Below are 11,419 nucleotides of genomic sequence, written 5' to 3'. Positions count from 1 at the left end.
GGGGCCTGTGCTCCGCGACGGGAGAGGCCACAGCAGTGAGAGGCCCGTATACCGCAAAAAAAAAAAAAAAAAAAAAAAAAAAAAAGACTCTGTGCTCCCAATGCAGGGGGCCTGGGTTGGTCAGGGAACTAGATCCCACATGCCGCAACTAAGAGTTCACATGCCGCAACTAAAGATCCCTCATGCTGCAATGAACATCCCGAGTGCCAAAACTAAGACCCGGTGCAGCCAAATAAATAATTTTTTCTTTTTTAATGCTGAATCATTCTTACACATGTCTCCTTGGATCATATAGGTAAGAATATCTCTAAGATATATACCTTCAAGTGGGATTGCTAGATTGTAGGGTGTGTGTCTTTTCAACTATTTTGATGTTACATACTCCTTCTGCTTGCACCCCATATTCATATAGTCAGAATATCCTAACTGCTGTTCCTCTGAAAGATGTCCAGAATGTGACCTCTTTTTACCATCTCCACTCTGTCATTTCAGTCCAGTCTTCCTCTCTTGATAAGTTACTGCAATGGACATTAACTGGTCTCTGCATATTCCCTTTCCCCTATGTCTATCCCCCACACAGCAGTGTCTGAGGTACTTTGCAATTTAATTCAGATGCTCTCACTTTTCTGCTCAGAACCCTCAAAGGATCCCATTTCATTCAGAGTAAAAGACAAAGACCTGGCAATTCCCTGGCGGTCCAGTGGTTAGGACTCAGTGCTTCCATTGCAGGGGGCACGGATTCTATTCCTGGGCTGGGAACTAGGATCCCTCAAGCCACATGGCGCGGCCAAAAAAAAAAAGAAGACAAAGACCTTATAATGACTTACAAGTTGCAACCACAACACAGAGCTGTTTTGTTTCTTTACTTTCTCTGTTTTTTCCTTGCCCTATTTAGGTAGAAGGAGACTTTCCCTGCACCTCCATGCTCATTCCCGGGAATGGAGCGCAGGATAACTTCCTCTCAGCCTGAAGGTGTAGTATTTTGTGGTCCTGGTTTAATTTGGGTTTGGTTTCCCACTGGACACCCAGCCTGGGGGAGAGGCTGGCACTGACTTTGACTTCCCTTCCCCTTCCCAGCAGGGCAACTAAGCCCAGTTTACTTAGATAAGCAGATGCCTCAGGGAAAAGGCAGTTAAATGCTCCTGTGATCTGTGTACTGTTCTGGATTTCCACTCTAAGAGTATAGTGTTTTTCTTATGAATCCTGTCATGGCTTGGCCTCTTAAAGTGTTGGGGTTTTTGTCTTTTGTTTTGTTTTAGTTTTTTTAAATCCAGGAGTATTTGTGCACTTAGTGACTAACACATATAAATATCTTCATGGTTAAATGAATATAATATACTCACAATATTTTTAAACAGTCATAAACTCTTTGTTTCTCCAGAAAATCAAAGGCTTTTTTAGCCTCCTTTTAAGAGAACACAATCAATTGTTGAATGAGATGTCCTGCTTGTTAAAGTATCCTCTAAATTGTGATTTTAGTGGTTTCCAGCCCTTCCAAACCTAGTCAGCACTATAAATGATAGGGAGTTACTACCTTATTTTTACATGGTATACACAAATGGAAACTGCAAAAATCCTTCCACTATTTGGACTCTCTGAATAGGCTGGAACACCCAGGGCACCTGCTTGAATTTCTGATAGCCTTGGAAATACAATTAATTTAAGACTGAGCAGCAAAATGAAGAAATGTATTGTAGCGACACAAAGCTAACAATATACCGAATGGTGAAACATGAATTATCCACTTTTTAGATTTTTTATTTAATTTTAAAAATATAAAAACAAAGTAAAAACTTCCATAAAAACAAAAATGTAAAAGTTTCCGTTAAGTCTCTCACTACAAAAAAAAATTACACAAAATAAGTTACACTGTTTCATTCCTTGCCCTTCTAATCCTATTATCTACAGGAAACACTTGTTAGAAATTTAGGGTGTTTCTGTTTATATATACATTTTACGAATCTGAGAGCATGTTGCATATCCTACACATTGCTTTTTTTTTTCATCTTGAGTGGTTATTATGGTAAATGCAGAAATTTAAATCATTCTGAAAACTGTGAACAGTAGTATAGCAATATATTTGCACTGTACAATTATGATCACCCAAGGAAAAATTAATACCCACGGATGGAATCAAAATTTAAAAGCTGCCTTACAACTTCTTTAAGATAATATTTTTTGTTGTTGTTTTCAGAAATATTTACTATGAAAAATATGGATGTTACCTATACTTTTAAATTAATAATACAAGGGCTATATTTATATTTTTGAAGTTTTGTATCATAAACAATTTAGCAATGTGCATTCATATAGCTAAAGATTTACATGTATCTTAAGGAAAAGTTTCAATAGATAATATTACTGTGTGTGAAATGATCATTGGAATGCTTGACTATAATGTATTCATTGATCATGATGAAATCATCCCCACTCCCCTATCTCAGGGAATAATTAGAAGTGAAAATTTAGAGCTATCCAATGGCAGCCATGAGCCACTTATGGCTTTTGGGGCATTTGAAATGGGGCTAGTTCAAACTGAGAAGTGTTGTAACAGTAGAATACACACCGGATTACAAAGATTTAGTATGAAAAAAAGGAATAGAAAATAACTCATTAATAGCATTATATTGATCGTATATTGAAATTAAAACATTTTTGTACATTAGATAAATTAAATATATCATTAAAATTAATTTTCTGTTTCTTTTTACTTTTGCACTGTGGCTACTAGAAAAGTGAAAAGTACTTCTGTGGCCCAAATTATATTACTATTGAACAGTACTAGTCTACAGTTTTGGTTTTAATTTGTTTTCTTTCTTTGTATTAATATACTTCTCATCTTTGAGAAATAAAAATGCAGAGTGGACAAAGAAGGGTAACTCACTGAACAAAATTACTGACATAGGTAATTCCCCGAGGAATAAGGTGCAGTACAAAGACCTAAACTATCAACATTATAATTATAATCATATTGACATTATAATGTAAAGCAGGTAGGGCCTTAAGGATGATGCCATAGTGAATACTCTGAGGATCAAAGCAGTTTGTGCCTGTTGATAGTAATATCCTTGATGTTCATAAATTCAGAAAAGAAATGATGCCTCCCCTATATGAAACACTATGGTTTCTTTTTTAGTTGGAACAAGAAAATGCTAGGAAAGAGAGATTGGGAATTGGTGCAGAAAGTCAACAAGCAATGAAATTATTAGATCTTCACATTCTCGCACTTTATGATTGGCTGGGTATGATTCATAAACATCCTCTTGAGATACCCACTGTCATAAGTAAAATGAATTTGGATGAAGCATAAAGTTTGGTCAACAAAACAAAACTGTAAATAGAATCACACTTAGACCTGTATATTGTTTCCAAGATGCTAAATAATCCAGAGAAATGGGAGAAAAAAGGGAAATTAATTCATCGTTAAGTATATTAGGATATAACTTTCAATAAACTACACTCAATAAGAAAGTAGAGAAGCATGAGAATAATACAGTAGAGCATACGAAAAAATCATCCAGTTAAAACGTTTACATATCAGGAACATTCTCAAACTACCTAACGGGGCATATGCATTTTGCTTAATCTATAACCATAAAATCAACAAGATAACATAAATACATGCCTTTTCCCATATCACTGTAGGCTTAATAAGCAGCGATCTGTCAGAGTCACTTTAAAAATCTAGTTGGGGCTTCCCTGGTGGCGCAGTGGTTGAGAGTCCTCCTGCCGATGCAGGGGACGCGGGTTCGTGCCCCGGTCTGGGAAGATCCCACATGCCCCGGAGCGGCTGGGCCCATGAGCCATGGCCGCTGAGCCTGCGCGTCCGGAGCCTGTGCTCCGCAACGGGAGAGGCCACAACAGTGAGAAACCCGCGTACCGCAAAAAAAAAAAAAAAAAAAAAAAATCTAGTTGAACAAACTGGCTCCGTGTCCTCCAAATGCTTACAAATAGAGAAAGATAATCACTGACATGCTTAAACTCCATTGTATCTATCTTTCAAACTGATGTCACCTGGGGACAGTCCGTAAATGAGGGAGAAGTATACCGTTCTGAGGTGACCACAACACAGGTCATTCACAACAGAGCTCAGAGACATCCACTCAATACAATTAATGATTCATTTACATTTAAAATAATTTTTGTTACAAAACAGAAAAAAAATCACCTAGAATAAAATAACCAAATCCCGGTAAGGCATACATGAAAACAGAAATAACCTCAGGAGAAAAATAAAGGTAACAATAGCATTTGTGATTTAATGCACTTCTTTTTCCTAAACATCCTTGTCCTCCAACCTTATTAATTTAATCATTGCTCTGGCATTGAGCCCAACATAAAGCATAATCTTTGAACAGTTCTCTGCAGCTGTGTGAGAGCTCTAGGCTGATGGTGTCATGTGATGTCACTAGGTGTTGGAATTCACAAACCAATTAAGATTAGTTCAAATTTATATCTCCATATCTTAAAGATGCATTCTTTCTTATTTAAAAAGAATATCCATCTGGATTATTTAGCATCCTGAATGTAAAAAAAACAAAACCAAAAAACTTTACTTCTAAGAGTACAAAACTATTAGATTATGCTGCTGAAATAATATGTTTTTGACCTTTAAAATTTTATTTTTAAAAATGTTTTCACAGATGCAAGCACATTTCCGTCATATGATGATCCTCTGAATTAGTTAGGGTAAGTATTGACGTGGAACAACTAAAATGGCTCAACCAGGTTTGCTTGGAAACAGCAATTCAAAGAATAGAAAAGTGCTTTAACTCTTTAATTCTCCTTCCGTGATATAACACAATCTACCTCGTTCATGTTAATAATGACTATTAGTAATAAACATATATACCAGTTCAGCTATAACCACATCCTGACCTCAGCTCATTACAGAGTATATAGAATAGAGAGTTCTGGGTAGCAGCAGTGGGGATGTATCACCTCTGGTCAGCAACAGACTGGCTCTGTGGACAATAAAACACTACCGTTTTGTAGTGTGCACTGATTCCCATGGTGTAAACATTCCCACCAGGGCTGATTTCAAGCTACCATTGTGACACCATGGAGTAGGGAGTTGTGAATGTGCACACCCGACGCTCACACAGAGGGATATGCTTGCCCCTGGAGGGTATACAAGGCCCTACCCTTGGGCAGACACACAAGACACAGGCATATATGAGCACATATAAAAAGAGAAGATGTCTTTCAGGAAGGGAGCCGCTCAGGGATCTCACTAGCATCTTGGGCACTCTTGGTGGGAGGAAAGTTCACCTCACCAATCCAAGGGGGGCAGCAGTCATGCATTGTAGAGAGCCCCGCACGGCTGTGGAACAGCGGAGCCAGAGAGCTGGGACAAAGACCCTCTTACTAGACGTCCATACTTCCCCCACCCTTAGTTCTATTGGTATATCATTGATAAGAAAAATGGTATCTACTGAAATAATATTTTTATTCCCCAGTTACTTCTCAATTTTAGGGAGAGAGGAGTAACTAGTTTTCTTTCCTTTTGGAAAGTCCTTGAAAGAGACTTGGAAATTAAGGTAAGCACTCAATATTAGATTTGAAGCTTGCATGAAAACACTTGAACTCTTTGGTCACTTAAAATAAGACTGACTCTAAAAGTTAGCCAGGGTCCATGTCCAGATTATTTAACTTCTTGAATAAATATGCTGTTAGTAACAAACTTTCTAACTCTTAGGCTGGAATGTTAATGTACTAATTCTTTTTCCTTAGAGCCTATGTGCAGTTGTTCAGTTCATATGCATCATGAAGAATAATGAAAGCTTTACACGATATATTTTTTTAATCTAGGAAGTTTATATTACTTTACATCACATTTGATTTCTCAAATGAATTACTGTAGCCCTTTGAAAAAAATTTGAAAACACATCTTTTGAGTTTACTATATTAGTCATGTCTTCTGGTATTCTTTATTTTTATTTTTTGACAATAACAAAATTACTTAATGTCATTTCAAGTTCATCCTATTCCATATACACATGTGTACAGAGCTGGGGTAATTCACTCAAGCAGTTCATCTCCTTTGTCGCAGATGGTAAATGTGCAGATTTCCCCCTCAAGGAAAGAAACTCTTTCATAAAATAATTGCATATTCTGCTCATTTTTTTCTCTTTGCTGATGCTTTTGTATTGTTATTACACCCTGTCAGATTAGTAATTAGCATGCAGCCTCCATATGACATAAATGCATTTCTCCTGTTTCTGTAAAAGCCCCTTTAGCAACTCAAAGCATATAATAACTCTAAATGCTAAAAGAGAGAGGAAATAAATAGTATAACAGGAATAACTGCAAGAGTAAGTGCAGCATTAGGTTGGTGCATTTCTTTTGACGAAGGTGTTGAGTTGCAATTGCTCCCTGAAGAGTGTGCTGGAACCTAGAACAGGTGACTACTGTGTGTGACCTTTGCAATTTTTTTTTTTGTTAATTTCTATTTGAATAAATAATTGAATTAACAGCCTTGGTCAAAATCTGAAGGAAAAAGTTGCCTGAGGAAGGAGAGTACCTTGTAATAAATCTTCTAATAAGGTGGCCCTTAAGTGGGACCTAAGGACTGATGAGCCTAAAACAGAGCAGCCCTTGTCTAGTAGAGTCAGATTAAGTCCAGATCGTAAACCCCTGGAAATGGGTTTACAGTGAGCGTTGACTAACATACACCCAAATCTAGGAGAATGTTTAGCCTGCTTGGAGATCTTTTTCAAAAGGAAAATAATTCAATATGCAATAAGGTAAAACTGTTCCGTGAAATTCCTGTATTAAAGCTGCTGAACAGGATTGGTTTCTTAATTTGTAGAGTCCAGTGCAAAATGAAAATACAGGGCCACTTGTCCAAAATTGTTAAGATTTTCAAAATGGTGACAGCAGAGGCTTAAACCAAGTGAGGGTCCTTTTAAGGCAGGCTGCACTGGTCTAGCCTGAAGATGCTCTTAAATTAAGCCAGCTCTGTCAAAGAGAGAGCAAGGAATCACTGCAGAATGGAGTCGCATCAAGATTCAATCCTGGGCTCCTCTGCTGACTATAGATTTGACCTTGGGCAAGTTATTCACCTGAGTGTCAGTCCCGTCATCCATAAAGCAGAGATCACAATGCATGATGAGTACCCTTCATACTACCCACCAGGCAGTAAGTACTCAGTAAATGAAATCGATGTTTAACACCTAATGTCACAACTCACTGAGCTTGAGCCAAGACAGAAAATAGTTTGCACCTGGATATTTCTGCTTTTTTAATTTGTTATCTTGATGTTTTACATAAATTTAGTGTGGTATTGTAAGAGAGAGCTACTGCTGTCTAGTTGGTATGTGTATTTTTTTCTTTTTAAAGAAATACCAATTCACAATATATGTAAGTAAAATCAATATGCTGTATACCTTAAACTTACACAGTGCTGTGTCAGTTACATTTCAATAAAATGGAAAAAACACCCAAATAAAATTAATAAAAGTTGAGTTCATGCTTTCCTACTTAACTAACATCATCTAAAAATAACTACCTGTCAGGAAGACCTAAAGAGACATTTCTCAAAGAAGACATAAGGATGAACAGTAGGTACATGAAAAGATGCTTAACATCGTTAATTATTGGAGAAATGCAAATCAAAACTATAATGAGGTAACACCTTATACCAGTCAGAACTGCCAACATTAAAAAGTCTACAAATAACAAATGCTGGAGAGGATGTGGAGAAAAGGGAACCTTCCTACACTATTGGTGGAAATGTAAATTGGTGCAGCCAATATGGAAAACAGTATGGAGGTTCCTCAAAAAACTAAAAATAGAGTTGCCATATGATCTAGCAATCCCACTCCTCGGCATATATCTGGACAAAACTATAATTAGAAAAGATACATGCACCCCTATATTCATAGCAGCACTATTTACAATAGCCAAGACTTGGAAACAACCTAGATGTCCATCAACAGATGAATGGATAAAGAAGATGTGGTACATATATAAAATGAAATACTACTCAACCATAAAAAAGAATGAAATAATGCCATTTGCAGCAACATGAATGGATGTAGAGATTATCATACTAAGTGAAGTAAGTCAGAAAAAGACAAATACCATATGATATCACTTATATGTGGAATCTAAAATATGAACTTATCTATGAAACAGAAAGAGACTCACAGACATAGAGAACAGACGTGTGGTTGCCAAGGTGGGTAGGGGAGGGATGGGTTGGGAGTTTGGGGTTAGCAGATGCAAACTATTATATATAGAATGGATAAACAAGAAGGTCCTACCATATAGCACAGAGAACCATATTCAATATCCTCTGATAAACCATAATGGAAAAGAATATAAAAAAATATATACATAGTTTTATATATATATATATATAACTGAATCACTTTGCTGTACAGCAGAAATAAACACAGCATTTTAAAACAACTATACTTCAAAAATTAAATTAAAAATAATAAATAAATAATAATAGAGATTAAAAAATAATAACTACCTATCAGGACTGTGTTAAGTACCAAAATATGGCAACTATTTTGGCACAGCTATCTGAATTGTTGAGAAAATTTCAGAAAAGAAGTGCCTTTCCCTGGGCACCATATCTATTTCATATTACCAGTGTCAGTTGTGTTGACAATTACAATTACAAATAACCATGGTTATAGCTAAAATTATGACATGATACTGACCATCAACACACAGCAAATGACCATATTCCTTTAACTCTAACAAAACATCTTTTGCAACACAAAAAGCACAAATTGACTAACAGCCTTTTGATGGAGAGAAAAATAATTAAAACACCATCACATTTTATATATATAGATATATATATATGAATTTTAAGATACAGTATGATTCCCAAAATATTAAAATATGTTATGTGCATGTTGGTACTGAGAAAGTACATTGGATTATTTTATTGACATTATACTCTTACCACAAAATCTGAGCATTTATTTGCTCACTTAAAGGGATGGATACATATATATAATCTCCTATACATAATGTAGAGTACATTAATAAAATTCTAATAACTGCAGAGACAGAAATTATTCATTCCTTTGTTCATTCATTCCACAAATATTTATTGAGCACTTTTCTATATATCACTGTTTTAGTCATTGGGGTTAAAAAAAGTGAACACACTGGAGCTTACATTCTACTGGGGAACATTTTCAATAAGCAAAATGAATAAGTAAAATATAAACTAAACAAAATAATGATAAGAACTATGGGAAAATTTTTTAAAGGAAGATTTGGAATTTGGAAATTTGTAACTTAAAATAGGTGGTCAAAGATTATATAACTTAGAATCCTTCCTTTGATATGCTAATATAAATGGTGATTCATTTGTACTATAACCTAGATTGGACATAATCATGATTTTTTGTTTGATTAGTGTCTACTATGAGTCCTTCATTATTCAGGCATTTTGAAAATTTAAAAAATACAAATAAATCATGGTTCTACATTAAAAATATGGATTATCTGGTTTGAGAATAAACAGCAATACATCTGAAGACACTGGACAAAATATTTCATTAAATGCTAAACTGTATGATAGAGACATAAGTGTAGACCATGTTAAGAGAAGATGGATAGTTCATAACAGATTATGGTATGCTCATCTCTTCCTAAAGTTAGGGAGAGAGACATGTTGTAATAAGGTATGTGTGAGTGTGTGTGTGTGTGTGTGTGTGTGTGTGTGTGTGTGTGTGTATGTGTCTTACCTAGTAAATACTGAAAATCTCCAGGGATTCTTTACCTTTTATTCCCAACACCTTGTCTAGGATATGGGAACATATAAGATAATCAATAAATGGTAATACAGTGAAGGAGTGACTCCTTCATTCCTTCAATCCCTCTTGCCTGGAGCAGGGGAGAGCTTTTATAAGGAGGTGCTTCTTATTCTTAAGCAGATTATAATTATTTCTGAAAATGTTGTTACTTCTATAAAACTCTGCTCACACATTGACAAATCTATTTCAAAATTCTTCCAGATTACTGAGTACAGTATTCAAAATCTTCTTTAATGAAAGTAGCTTTTTCTTTAAGGTTTTCCTAGAGACTATATTGTTTCTTGTTGAAATGTAATGTAATGAATATACTATAAAGGGACAGATCTGTAATTTAACCTTGAAGGAAAATATCTTCTAAGAAAGAGTACTAAGTTGTTCTACACTACAGGAGGATTGCATAAGCAGAACAGTAGAGAGTAATCGTTGTAATTTCCATAGCCCAAGGTTGCAAGTTTAGTACAAATTTCATTTTGTTTTACTGGGTCGTTCTCAAAACCTACTTTAATTTCACTTATACTGAATCTCCACATTTGGCTACTATGATCTAATTATCTGTACCATAGCTGACTGTGTTGAACCAGATACGAATTATTCTTTTACCCCACATAACTCCAAGTTTTAATTAAAATTCAGCCACACTAATAAGATATCATAGTCACAATAGTTCACATTCTCACAACAGCATATTTAAAACTCAAGTAGAGTAAAAAATACTATTTCAATGAGAGAAATCTCATTGACTTTTACTGAAACAGTAGGTCAGATTTTTGGTATTATATAGGTAAATAATATTACCTTGGAAATACTGAAATGGTTTAAATGATTCATGGTTCTTAATTACCATATAGCAGCTTTTTAAAAGATTTCATAATAAAATATATTTTTATGATAATACACTTATTCATTAAATGGTATTTGCACGATTAAATAGGCAAATTACGATATATGGAGTAGACGGCATTCTCATGAAAAATAGAGCAAGATAACTCTAAGAAAAGACATATTGTTTTCTATGTTTGAAATAATAAATTTTGGGGGTTACTCATTTCTGAGTTAATACACGATAGGCTCTTTTTTAGTTCATCCACATTCTTTTTTTAAAAATTAATTAATTTATTTATTATTATTATTATTATTATTTTTGGACATCCATATTCTTGACTACCTACTTTCTCTGAGCCAGTCACGTTTCTAAGGTCTGGGCTGTAGGAATATAGCCACTGACAAAATGGTAAAAAAAAAATTTGCCTTCCAACAGTTTACATTCTAGTGGTAGAGACAGATAATAGATAAATAAATACATACATTATTAAAATTTCAAATAGCGATAAGTACCTTGAAGAGAAACAGGATAGGAGGACAGGAGTGATGAAAGAGGAGGGGCTATTCTAAGAGGGGTGGTCAAGGAAGGTATTTCAATGGAGATGATGTTTTGGCAGAAACCCAGAAGTCATGACCTTGAAAGGTATTTGAGGATCTGAGAAAAAGCCTTCTGGGAGATGGAACAAACACAAGGATCATAGGTCAGGAATGAACTTGGTGTGTTTGAAAAGCACGAAGATCAAGGTGACTAGAATCTGGTATTCTAGGAAAAAAATCAGGAGACTGGATCAGAGGGGAAGGAAAGGATC

Source organism: Physeter macrocephalus, chromosome 8 (assembly GCF_002837175.3).
Source record: "Physeter macrocephalus isolate SW-GA chromosome 8, ASM283717v5, whole genome shotgun sequence".
In the NCBI taxonomy this organism is placed as follows: domain Eukaryota; kingdom Metazoa; phylum Chordata; class Mammalia; order Artiodactyla; family Physeteridae; genus Physeter; species Physeter macrocephalus.
This window is presented reverse-complemented; position numbering follows the sequence as displayed.